This window comes from Theropithecus gelada, chromosome 10, assembly GCF_003255815.1.
Source record: "Theropithecus gelada isolate Dixy chromosome 10, Tgel_1.0, whole genome shotgun sequence".
Lineage (NCBI taxonomy): Eukaryota > Metazoa > Chordata > Mammalia > Primates > Cercopithecidae > Theropithecus > Theropithecus gelada.
Genome location: NC_037678.1, coordinates 48058374 through 48072082, shown reverse-complemented (window position 1 = coordinate 48072082; position 13709 = coordinate 48058374). Strand labels below are relative to the sequence as shown.

The window sequence follows — 13709 nt, the reverse complement described above, 5'->3', positions numbered from 1 at the left end:
ATTGGCTTAGTCTTCATTCACTGTCAACTAACACTAGGTAAAGATTCATAGCTGGAATTTGTATCAATGATGGTGCAAATGGCAGAAAATTCGATCCACACTAAGCAAAGAGGAAGGTATTGGCTTAATTATAGGCCCACTAATTATTTGCCTTAGAGACAGTGAGGGTGATAAAACATGGGTTTTGATAAGAAAGTTTGGCATTTTTAGTAGTATTCTTTTATGTTAAAATGTTGTACTTTGCTTTACTCTTACAAAAACACTTTTTGTTAAAAAAAGAAATTTGCTATGAAGGATAAACTCCATTTCAATGGTGTATGTTAGACTTTGGCCTCAGTCACTGCATAGTTGCTGTAATGTGGTTCTGGGGAAGGCCATTACCAGAGCATGTGGCAGCTGGGAGTGGAAGAGGGGTGTAAAGGAGTAAAGCAAGGAGAGAGGAGCAAGAGCAAACATTTGTGGGGGCCTAAGCGTGTTTCAGAAAGTTTGCATCAACTCTTATTTCCTCATAACAAACCCATGATGTAGGTTTGTTTTGTAGACACTGCTGGGCATCTCACTGATGGCTTTTTCCTCCTTATACACCAGCAGATCCTCGGGTTGTTTGGGGTCATGCTATACCCAGCTAAAGTAACTACATTTCCCAGCTCCTCAGCTCATGCTCAGTCACTCAATAGGGCTTCTGGTGAATCCCTTTAATAAGGGTCAGAATCAGTTGGCAACTTGTCTTTTGCCTCTTCCTAGAGTGTACCCGGGGATGCTCCTGGAGATTGAGCGGTCATCTTGGTACTATGGGCTAACAAGACGTAGTAATTAGTTTTCTGTTACTTCAGCTGAATGCAATTCCTAATTAGAAAAATATTGTTCATAGTAGTTAATTGAGCTTTTCTGAGGGCATGCTACCTGCCAGGCACTATGCCACATGCCTTCTATTTATTATTTCATTTAATTCTTACTATAACCAGATTGTTAATGGTATTGGAAACAACATCTCTATTTTGCAAATGAGGAAACTGAGGCATAGTGATTCTAAGTAACTTGTGAATGTGAGTCTGCTCCACAGCAAAGCGTCTTCTCTTAAGCAAGATGTAAGTTCACTTTTTATGATGGGCTCCTGTTACATTAGTAGGTAAAATTGAAGTAATAAGCTAAAGAAACAAGCATAACCTCCGCTTTGCAGGAAGTGTTCACAACTGTACTCTAATTCAGGAGCAATAAAGAAATGGTGTATTCCATTTGACAAAGTAAAGAGCAGAGATGTTAGTTAAATTTCTTTGTCCCAAATCTTAAAACTGATCAGCATCTATAAGCAAGAATGGCTTCCAGGGATTGAGAAATCCAATTCCAGTTCTTACACTGCTTAACTAGCTGGGGACTAATTAACTGGCAGTGGGAATTAACCAAACTGCTCATTTTCATTGTACATCATGACCTCTCTATTGACTTACCTTATGAATCTGTCCTTTTCAACTACATATCATTGACAAGCACTTTACCATAATTGGAGACATGGCTCAGTGTAAGGATATACATGCTTTTGTCCCTTAAATAATTTTTATTGACATTTCCAGTTGAGTTTCCTATTCTCAGAACCTCAGTTCTGTAAGGTGTCAATAACCATGATACCAAGCCAACAGGGCTATAGTGAGAACGATGGAAATTAATGGGTAATTGATGCACAGTAGATAATATTAATCTCAGGTCACTAACTCATAGTAGGTACTTAAAAATGAGCTATCATTGTGGAAGACATAATTCCAAAGAGTCAAAAGCTCAGTTATCTTGGGGCAAATTGCCAACATAAACAAGTAAGGAGGGCTGCATAGAGATTGTGAATACAGACCCATTGCTCTATCTCAGTTAAGCAGTCACTTTTTATATCCAGCCTGGGACCCAGCTTCACCAATTTTTCCAATTTTTAAAAACAATTAGAAATCCGCTTTTATGTAAAATGTTGTCTTAAAATATTGGTTTGTTTTGTTTGCTTATTTGCTTTAAATACTCTGTGAGCAAAACAAACAAACAAACAAAACCAACATCCATTTTTAGGCCACCATTTTGCCACCACTGATCATTTATTGCTTTCATTTATTCACTCAACAAACCACAGAGAGGTTGAAGGTAATTCAGAAGTGTGTCACTAAAGGACTAGAGAAGAAGACCGTCAAAGGAAGATGTTTAAAACGTGAGATTATTAAAGTTGAGGAAGAGTGGGCTGTGCATTGACTAATTAATAGTTTTCATATATATGAAGGGATTTTAGACAGCTGATGTTGACTATCCTTTATCTTCTGCAGAATAGGGTAAAAAAGAAAACAATTATTTTTCAGGAGAAGAATTTTGAATAAATATGAGAACAGTTTTCTAGATGTTGAGAATTATTAAGTTTTAGCAGAGGAAAGGGCTGTGGACCTTTATTTTGCAAAGTTTTTTTGAATTAGGACAGAGTATCAGAGAGAAATCTGTGTGGTTTTGGTGACCTTGGAATGACCTCCCATCTGGAATTTTGAGGTTCAGAATACTTATTCTGAAGGGATTCAGTAGCTGCACCCTACCTTTTGTACTCATTGTGTGCTGCAGGATGCAATTCAAGGGAATAGCTGGGCAGTCCGAAGTGGTTTGGATTCTGATTTCTTGCGAGAGTCGTTGGTACCTCCTAAGCCATCGCTGCTCCAGTTAAGGGACATGTGGCTCTGAATAAGGGCTCCTTTTGGAGTCCCCCCTGGGATGTTACATCTTCTGGTTTGACAGATGCCAACTTGACATTTTACTCCTCTTTCATTATTCTGAATAATTCTGCAAAGCCCTCATCCTCCCAGCACTGTACTAAGCGTGAGAATTTGCCTTTTCCACTTGTCAAAATATGTCAAGAGTTTGTAGGAGTCCAAGGTCATGCTTCAGTTTTGAGACAGAAGAGGAATTCCAATAATTCCAGAAATGGCAGGAGATCTCTTTTCTTGCTAACTTTGGTTCAGGTGTGCTTTAAAAATTCAACATTTAATGGACTCTTAAATATTCCTTCCTCTTGCTGTGGAACTTCAGGTTATTTTAATATATATTGAGGGTTGCCTAGTAACTACAGCTTTACTAGCTTACTGAGAGAAGTTTTACTTTTTTTTTTTTTTTTTTGGCTACAGAAAGGTAATCAGGGGAGAGCAATTGGAGATGGACTTCATGGAGAAAAGGAGGAGGAATATAGTGTTTCTTTGGGACTTGAGGTCATGTAAAACTGATGTTAGAAGAAATGTGTAGGTCCCTGTCTGAGGCAATTAGAAGCAAGTTCAAGGAAGCCATCTTCCACTTAATCTTTCCTTTGCTGAATAGTTTGAGTGAATGATGTCACAGGGAGTTGAATTACAGAAATGCTCACCTGCTTTCCCTCCTTTCTACCTCCCTTCCTCCTTCCATCCTTCTTTCCCTCCTTCCCTTCTTCTCTTTTTTCTTTCTTCATTTCTTCCTTTTTCTTTTTCTTTTTTTTTTAAAGAAAATAAATAATCTTATTGTTCTATGGACTTAACATCAGGCTCTGAGATATGTGTTAGTTATAACTGATTTTTTTTTTTTTTTTTTTTTTTTAGGGTGGAGTTTCACTCTTGTTGCCCAGGCTGGAGTGCAATGGTGCAATCTCGACTCACTGCAACCTCCGCCTCCCGGGTTCAAGCGATTCTCCTGCCTCAACCTCCCGAGTAGCTGGGATTGCAGGTGCCCACCACCACACCCAGCTAATTTTTTGTATTTTTAGTAGAGATGGGGGTTTCACTATGTTGGCCAGGCTGGTCTTGAACTCCTGACCTCAGGCGATCCAACCCGCCTCGGCCTCCCAAAGTGCTGGATTACAGGCATGAGCCACTGTGCCCGGCCAGTTATGACTGATTTTATAACTGAATTATTTCTCTTCTTAATTCTGCTTCTTATAACCTAGTGGGAAACAACCACTGGACAAGATGAAAATCTAATTGGAACCACCACCTATTTTCCTGAGTCAGTCCAGGTTCGTAACTAACTTGTAGATTATCTCAGCGTTGAACTTTGCTGAGTTTTGTGAGGACATGGAGATTTTAAAAGCCAAGGATGTAGATATCTCTGGGGGGACATTTTCTTGTCTACCACAGCACATCTTGTTGATATTGATTACTAAATCCTTACTTTGAGATCTTAAAACTGGGAACATCCTACCAATGTCCGTTCAGATGCAAATTTGTTTGAGCTTGTGTTCTCTCTTGACTAATCCATTTCAGAGAGTTAATTTGTTTACCAAGAAGAAAATCATTTCTTGTATTGGTTACCAATGAAAAGTGGCATAGTCCAACTAAAGAGAGCATGCCAAGATGGGTTTTGTACCTCTTGAGGAGATGCTAGCTACCCAGAAACGTAGACTAATAATACGTAAGATTACTGGCCATCAGCCAGTTTTGCCAGGCGATGGCATGAATGTTCAACATATGCTTTTATGCAATTCTGTGATGCTGCAGTAATTGGGGAATGCATTAGCTGACAGCAGTCCCTGATTCGATCTATCTCTTTCTGGTTCTAGTTACTTCTGACTCATAAAGTGGACAGGGAAAGCAAAAAGAGAAGTTTGTATAATAGTAAAATGTTCACTTGCAGTGTGTCATGTACCCTTAGGCTAAAGATAGACAAGCATCTCAGAATCTGGCTCCCATATTCTCATTTCCCCGTATATAATTTCTTAAGTGGGCAGAAGTGTATCTGGTTATATAATCCTGTTACAGTGGGAAGAGAAAGTATATTTATATATGCGTGTGGAGAAATCACTGTCAGCTAGAGTTACATATTTAATTACGGTAAGAAAAAATGTGAATTTGAAAATGATGTGCGGGTTGTTTTATTCAAATTGGGGTTCTAATTCAGTCTAAAAAAAAACTGAGCAGTATTGTTGAGATGATTGCCTCTTAGGAGATAGTATGTGTGTATGTATTCCGTAGCTCTGCCTGACTTAAAGAGGCTTTTACAACAGATGGAAAGGCATAGTGAGAGAAGAAAATAATTTAAATTTAACCCTTTGTAAATACTCTAGCTTTAAGGACACTTTGCCTTCCTTGGGTTGTGGGTAGAGTATGCTATCATATCTGAACTGTGTGTTCTCCTTATAACATCCTGTGCTAAGTGCTCATGCTCCCCAAAATTCAGGTCCCTCCAAATGATGGTGATGGGAATCCAACTCTGACAGCTTGACCCCGGATGTGTGCTTTACACTGACCCAAGATATAGCCTAGCAATATACGATGTAAAAATTAACATGAACTCATTGACTCAACTACTAAATAGGTACTAAAAGTCAAGCTTTTTGCTAGACCTGAGAATGTAGAAGTTGAATTTAGCTCTTGCCCTCAAAGAATTTACCGTCTAGGGGGTAGACCTACTCCTAAACTAGCAATTAAGTCTTTAATATCTATGCATTTATTCTGCAACACTGAATTTAAAACAGGTTTTTCTCAGAAGCAATTCTGTTTCTACAAACTGTCTCCCGGGCTCAGAGTCCCTCATGTTACCAAGTTCCTTGAAAGCCTTGCTTATTGCTTTTAAATGCAACATATCTCTGATTGATGTTTTCGCTCTGTAGTAATCCTTTCATTCCCTTTTTTGAGAGTTTGAAAATAATGTTGTATGCAAAATCCCTAAAGAATTAGCAGACCTGATTTGATTCAAATATAACTTCCCACCCTATGTGCAGTGTCATGCCCCTGAGTTTCATATACATGAGTTCTAACCCCTTCTTCTCTCTTGCTAAGATTTATCAGCAATCGGTTAACCTATTTGGGCTAGCTTAGCCTCATTTTCTTCATCTGAATAATGGACATAGGTATGGATTCTCACAAGAATCAGATGCTATTTTGCAGAAGTTGTACAACAAGCTTCCGTTTTGAAATAAAACTAAAGCATCATGATGTAGGCAACATGGGATAAAATTGTAGCCTAACCACTGTGTATGCTGGAGTCATGCAATTTGAGTTACATAGTCTTTGAGGTTTCATATGTTTAGTTTAAAGGCTGACTTTGCCATTTGTAAGCTGTGTGGCTTTGGGTGATTTATTTAATATTTCTCTGTTAGTTTCCTTTTTAATAAAGTAATATACTGTTTTCTTTTATAGGCTTGATAATAATGATGAAAGTGCTGGTGGAGATGCTAAACTGATGATGATAATGATGGTGGCGATGATAGTGTTTCTGCAGCTTGAATATTTATGCACCCCCACCCCAAATTTAAATGTGGAAATCCTAATCCCCAAGGATTTGGTATTAGGAGATGGGGCCTTTGGGAGGTGATGAAGTCATGAATCACAAGTAGGAGTAGTGCTTTTACAAAACAGACCCCCGGGTAGTCATTTGTCTTCTCTTCATGTGAGAACACAGCTAAAAGATGGCTGTCTATGGACCACGAAATGGGCCCTCACCAGATGCTGAACTGGCCAGTGCCTTGATCTTGGACTTCTCAGCCTCCAGAGATGAGCAATACATTTCTGTTGTTTATAAGCCATCTAGTTTGTGAGGGTTTTGTTACAGAGACCCAATGGACTCAGCCTTACAGTTATTAAGCCCCTCCTTCTTGCCAGTTACTGTGCTGAGTACTCTACATGCATCACCTCATAGCATTCTCAGTTGCCCTCTCTGGTAGCTGCTATCATAATCCTTGTTTTCAATGAGAAGTTGAGGTTTGTGGAGTTGCTTAACATGTCCAGGCTCACTTAATGCCCCAATGTAAGTTTGATTAACTTTAATACTTCTAATACATACTGTGTCTCAGTTAATGTTTTATTGTGCTCTGGTAGTTTAAACTACATTCTCTTTTATCAAGAATTCAAGTATAATAAAGATTAAAAGAGACATGATGTATGTTTAATAATTAGCATCTGTTCCATAGTAAATGCTAAATAACTACTAGGTATTTAATTGGTATTAGATCTATTTCTTTTTAAACTTATAAATGATAATATTATAAGTTATATTTATTGATTCTATTATTGCCTTTAAAATTTAAAAACCATTCTGTGGTTTATTCTCCTCTATAAGGATGCAAAAGTTACTATTGCCCATATTGCTGAAGATAAGGGAATGCCAAGATTTTTGCAATTTCTACAGAATAGCAAAAATAGATTCATCATTTAGGTCAAAGTTTCAAGTTTGAGTAAGGCTTATACTCATTTTTTTCAAATACTTAGCTTGTATTCTTAAACAAATATCTATAATATCATTATCTTATGATTCAGTAAAGAAAGAGAAATAAGCTGTTTAAATATGATGCCACACAAATTCATTTGAAAGAGAATGATGCATTCAATAACTATGTTTGTGAATTTGGCTCTATGCTATGAGATACCCAATTTGTCTTATTTTATCCTTGAATTAATATTTCTTTAGGCTTCAAGGAGACGTGATGCATTAGAAATTGTAGATTATCTGTGGCAAATTTGACTCCAGGTTTTTAGTAACACCTCATTTCAAATTCTCAAGAGAGAATCCTGTTGTCTTAATGTTTTGGTCCTTGACATCCAAGTGTGTTTTAACCTCTATGGTGCACATACCTGCCCACCACTGTTCCTTGACCTGCAGCTTCACTGAACATTTGAACTCTGGTTGCAATGCTTATGTTATTGGGCCCCTCCACATCCTTGCCACAGTCAATTGAACCAAAGGCATCTCAGCAGAGCACTCCTGATGCTGCCCCCTAAATGCTCCCCATAAGTCCTTATCATCTCAGTAAACAACATCTCCATTCTTCCACTTGCTTAGGCTATCAACCTTAAGTCACTCTTGAGTTCTCTCTTTTGCTCATATTTTATTAGCAAATTCTAAGCCTCTTAACAAATTCCGTTAGCTCTGTGTTCAAAATACATCTGGATGTAGAGATTGGTACCCCCCCTGTTGTTTCCACTCTAGGTCAAGATTTCATATGTAATCACCTGGACTATTGCAATCACCTTCGAACCTTCTTCCTTTTCTACCCTTGCCCATTTTTGATTGAGATTATTTTTGAGACTGTAAGATCATGCCACTCCTCTACTCAAAATTCTGCAAGTCTTGGCCAGGCAAGGTGACTCATACCTGTAATCCCGGCAGTTTGGGAGGTCAAGGCAGGAGGATTTTTTGAGCTCAGGAGTTTGAGACCACCTCTACTAAAAATAATAATAAAAAATTAGCCGGGTGTGGTGGTGTGTGCATATAGTCCTGGCTACTTGGAAAGGCTGAGGCAGGAGGACTTGCTTGAGCTCAGGAGGTTGAGGCAGCAGTGAGTTATGATCATGCCACTGCACTACAGTCTAAGCAACAAAGCGAAACCCTGTCTCAAAACAAACAAACAAACAAAAAACAAAAAATTCCCTACATGTCTTATATTTTACATAGAATAAAATACAGAGTCCTTCATGGCCTCTGAAGTTTCCCATGATTGTGTGTCTGCATCCTTCTGTGATGTGGTCTCCTATCACTTTTCCCTTTACTCTATAAGCTGACTTGCTTTTTCTTAATTATGGTAAGCACACTTGCCCCAGGGCCTTTGCACTTACCCTCTCCTGAGAATGGTCTTTCCCTGCTTGTGACTCGGCTTGCTCCCTTACATCACCTGGCCTTCTGGTTGAATGGTGCCTGCTCGGGGGACCTTCTATGAGCAACCTTTGAAGCAGCACCTCTCTCCCTCATGGCCCTTACCATCTGTTATGTGGTATCATGTCACTTATCACCAGCTGTGGTATCCATTTTTTTAATGACATGACTTCTAACATCACATTTGCTGTTCTCTTTTTCCATACCAATTCTCCAATAATAATTAATGCTCAGCCATTTAATTCAATGCTAATACTAACTCCTGGAGCTCATACAGATCCCACTGGTTAAAAGCTCAATCCCACAAGAATGTTCCTATTTCAGACGCCAACCACAAGTGGGTCCCACCCTACCTACACCTGTTTAGCAGACGAGAAATTTCTAGGTTCCCATTCTCAGGTTTAATAATTCACTAGAACAACTCACAGAACTCAAGAAAACACTTTACTTACAGTTACTGGATTATTATAAAGGATTCAACTCAGGAACAGATATAAAAGAGATGTATGTGATATGGGGTGTGATGTGAGGAGCTTCTGTGTCCTCTTGGGGGATGCCTTCTCCCCAGGATCTCAATGTGTTCACCAGTCTGGAAGCTCCCCCGATCCTGTCATCTAGGTGCTTTTATGAAGATTTCATTATTTAGACATGATTAATTAAATCATTGGACATTGGTGATTAGCTCCATCTTTAGCCCATCTCCAGTTGGGGTTGGGACTGAAAGTTCCAACTCTCCAATCACAACGTTGGTTCCTCTGCCCAGTTGAGAGTCACCTCATTTGCATAAACTCAAGACTGGTAGAAAGGGGCTGGTTTTGAATCACAAGAGACACTCCTAAAATTCCAGTCACTTTTGTCACTCGGGACATTCCAGGGGTTGGGAGTCTCTGTGCTGGAACCAGGGACAAAGATGAAATATATGTTTCCTGTTGTATCACACCAGCCAAACTGCTTCATATTGTTCTTGGGTGTTGTCTGTCCCCACCTGCAAGAACTTCGCTCTACAGAAACAAGTCACTTTTGCCAGTTTTATCTGGTCTCATTCAGCACCCAGAGCAGTGCTAATACACCATAGACCAGGGTGTCCGATCTTTTGGCTTCCCTGGGCCACATTGGAAGAAGAATTGTCTTGGGCCACACATAAAATACAGTAACGATAGCAGAGGAGCTTTAAAAAATTTTTAAGGCCGGGCGCGGTGGCTCAAGCCTGTAATCCCAGCACTTTGGGAGGCCGAGACGGGCGGATCACGAGGTCAGGAGATCGAGACCATCCTGGCTAACACGGTGAAACCCCGTCTCTACTAAAAAATACAAAAAACTAGCCGGGCGAAGTGGCGGGCGCCTGTGGTCCCAGCTACTCGGGAGGCTGAGGCAGGAGAATGGCGTGAACCCGGGAGGCGGAGCTTGCAGTGAGCTGAGATCCGGCCACCGCACTCCAGCCTGGGCGACAGAGCCAGACTCAGTCTCAAAAAAAAAAAAAAAATTTTTAAAAAGCACATAAAGATCTCATAATGTTTTAAGATAGTTTACGAATTTGTGTTGGGTGGCATTCAAAGCCATCCTGAGCTGCATGTAGCCCATGGGTCGCAGGTTGGACAAGCTTGCCATAGACACTCAGTGCTTACTGAATGAATTACTTCCATGAATTAAATTGGACATTAATTAATGCAATTACTTCATGGAGGAAGACCATAGGTAGAGGCGGACATGAGTGAAAACATGCTCCATGAGGGTCAGAGACAGAGAAGGAGAGAAACCAAAATTTTCTTTCTTTCTTTCTTTCTTTCTTTCTTTCTTTCTTTCTTTCTTTCTTTCTTTCTTTCTTTCTTTCTCTTTCTTTCTTTCTCTTTCTTTCTTTTCTTTCTTTCTTTCTTTCTTTCTTTCTTTCTTTCTTTCTTTCTTTCTTTCTTTCTTTCTTTCTTTTTCTTTCTTTCTTTCTTTCTTCCCTCCTTCCTTCCTTCCTTTCTTTTTCCTTCCTTCCTTCCTTCCTTCCTTCCCTTCCTTTTTTCTTTCTTTTCTTTCTTTCTTTTTTTTTTTTTTGACAGAGCCTTGCTCTGTTTTCCAAGCTAGCGTGCAGTAGTGTGATCTTAGCTCACTGCAACCTCTGCCTCCTGGGTTCAAGCAGCTCTCCTGCCTCAGCCCCGTAAGTAGCTGGGATTACAGGCGTCTTCTACCACATCTGGCTTATTTTTGTATTTTTAGTAGAGACAGGGTTTCACCATGTTGGCCAGGCTAGTCTTGAAATCCTGACCTCAAGTGATCCGGCCTCCCAAAGTGCTGGGATTACAGGTGTGAGCCACCACACCTGGCCCAAAGTTGTTTTCTGAAGAACTTTCTGGTTGGAATTTTACTTTTTCATGATCTTTGTTTTACTTCTTTTTCTTGGAAAATTCTCTGAGCTTTGCCTCTGTCCTGAAAATAAATTCTTTCTTAAGTAAGGTTGAATGAGTTTTCCATTTGTTGTAAGCCAAAATACCTTGGCAAATGCAATCCTTCTAAGCCTATTAGAGTAAAAAAAGTATGCCTGGTACATAATAGGTGCTCAAAAATATTTGCTGAGTGAATGAATGTTTGCTACAAAGAGAAAGGCTTATATTTCCTATTGGCTCCAGGGAGAAAGCTCCAACACGTCTGATTCCTGGCCATTGTAGTGCCAAAGTCAGAAACGCATTAAGCATTCTGAAAGGAACCATCAAACTTGGCCTCTTTGAGGGCACTTAACTTGGGCAAAACTCCAATAGAAATGTTACAACTATTAATTAAATAACTGTATTTTTTGGGCCGGGCATGGTGGCTCACGCCTGTAATTCCAGCAGTTTGGGAGGCGAAGGTGGGTGGATTGCCTGAAGTCAGGAGTTCGAGACCAGCCTGACCATCATGGTGAAACCCTGTCTCTACTAAAAAGACAAAAATTAGCTGGGTGTGATGGCCCATGCCTGTAATCCCAGCTACTCGGGAGGCTGAGGCAGGAGAATTGCTTCAACCTGGGAGGTGGAGGTTACAGTGAGCCAAGATCGTGCCACTGCACTTAAGCCTGTGTGACAGTGAGACTCTGTCTCAAAAAAAAATCAATCAAATCAAATAAATAAATAACTGCCTTTTTTTTTTTTTTTTTTGAGATGGAGTTTTGTTCTTGTCACCCAGGCTGGAATGCAATGGTGCAATCTCGGCTCACTGCAACCTCCTCCTCCTGGGTTCAAGCAATTACAGGTGTGCACCACAACATCCATCTAATTTTGTATTTTTAGAAGAGATGGGGTTTCACCATATTGGTCAGGCTTGTCTCGAACTTCTGACCTCAGGTAATCCACCTGCTTTGGCCTCCCAAACTGCTGGGATTACAGACATGAGCCACCGTGCCCGGCCAAATAAATGTATTTAAGGTCAGCATCAGGGACTGAATTTTTTCTGGCTGCAGAATTGAAAACTGTGGATGCTGTTCTGCGAGTCTCCTTCATAGCAGGCTTGAAAAGTTGTTCTGGGACTAAAAGTTTGTTAAATGGGGGTTAGCAATGGTTCACCCTGTTCACCTATCACCCTACTCCATGCATCGCCCAGTTCTAGCGCAACATTTATGCCCTCCCACTGTGGGGTGATGGAAGGCTGAGGGGAGAAAAGTAGCATGGTAGAGGAGGGGAGAAAAGATTGTGCTAGGGAAGTCTGGGATTGGAGAAACAGAAGGGTGTTAATTGGAAAGAAGGATGAAGTGAGGGGCAGCTTAGCTGCAGGGAAAGATTCAACCGGGGATGTTTCTCAGAATCAGTGTGGTTCATTTGACAACATAAACAGATATATGCTGATAAATGGCCCATTAGAATGCAATGAACAGGAGCAGGACTTACCCTTTGAAACTGAACAGTTCCTGGAAACTCCTAACTCTGCTTTTCTGACCACAGGCTCCTCTCGAATTCTCTGATTTTAGGAAAATCTATTAGCTGTGGCTAACACTGAAACAGCCTATTGTATGCCTCAGGACCTGCCTTCCCTCCTGGAACCATACTGTGAGGTAGCTATGAAGATGTTGGTTGTATTTCCTTCATTGTTCAGTGGGAACAACTGAGACTAAGGGGAGTTAGAGAATGTATTTGCCTAAGGTCACACAGCAGAAGGACAGCTGGCTTTCAAACTCAGCTTTCTCTATTAGAGTCAACTTCCAACATACAGCATTTCTTGAAGTTTTAATATTCTTCCTTTGCTAGCTTGTTTTTTCTTTCTTGATAACTAATTTTCACTAACACAGTTTGCATACTCTTGAGCTTATAGCTGAAACAGATCTATACCAGTCCTTTAATTAAAAATCAGGCCTTCAAAGGGGGATGGAGAAGGTTGAGTTTTTGTCACTCTTTGCAGCTTGTATGTTATAGCGCTTGGCTGTGATTTGTTTTCAGCCAGAGGACAACCCTTTGGAGAAGAACATTATTTGAGGATGTTCCCAAGTGGGTGATGGTCACTGTCCAGTGGGAGAGCAGGCGGAAGTTCTTGCCCTGCTCACATGTTAAATATTCCAAGTGGCATTGCTCTGAGCACTTGTGTTATTTATAGTGAGTCTAATTATGAGTGTCCTTGTCCTGAAAGGAAGTTGTTTTCCCCAAGGGTGGGTGACAGACTAACAAACTATTGAGCTCTAGCAGGAGAATGTGGAATCCTGTTCTCTTAGTTGGTTGAAAATCATTAAATTACCCACCTGATTAACCAGGGGGTACAGATGAATATTACAACATTACAGGAACAAATGAAAATATACCAAGTGGGTCAAGATAAATTCCCTTTCGGACTTGAACATTAAAATTCTTATTTTATTTTCAAATATGCATCCTTTGAACATATTTATGCAGGGAATATACACTGTCAGAGAAAACATCCAATGAAGTACCCTAAAGAGCAAGTAACACATGGTGCTTTCTTAGTTTTTATTACTGCACCTTATTTCTGAATGGCTGATAATAATCGTGAGACACTAAAGGCTACAGGTAAGAGAGAATATGGAAAAATCTGGATGTAGATCTGGTCTTGAGATGTCAAAGCCTGTTACTCAACCTGTTGGAAGTTTCTTCCTCTATATAATGGAGACAATAATAATATTAACTGGGCGAGTTAAATAGGCTACATTTATGCAGAAGTCCAGATTTTACTAAATATTGATCATT

General features: G+C 40.0%; 1 protein-coding gene across 2 annotated transcripts in view; it reads left to right on the top strand.

The window, feature by feature from the left end:
* Positions 1-13709, top strand: part of DOK5 (docking protein 5) — a 173340-nt gene that overhangs the window by 35738 nt on the left and 123893 nt on the right. The window lies entirely within an intron of this gene.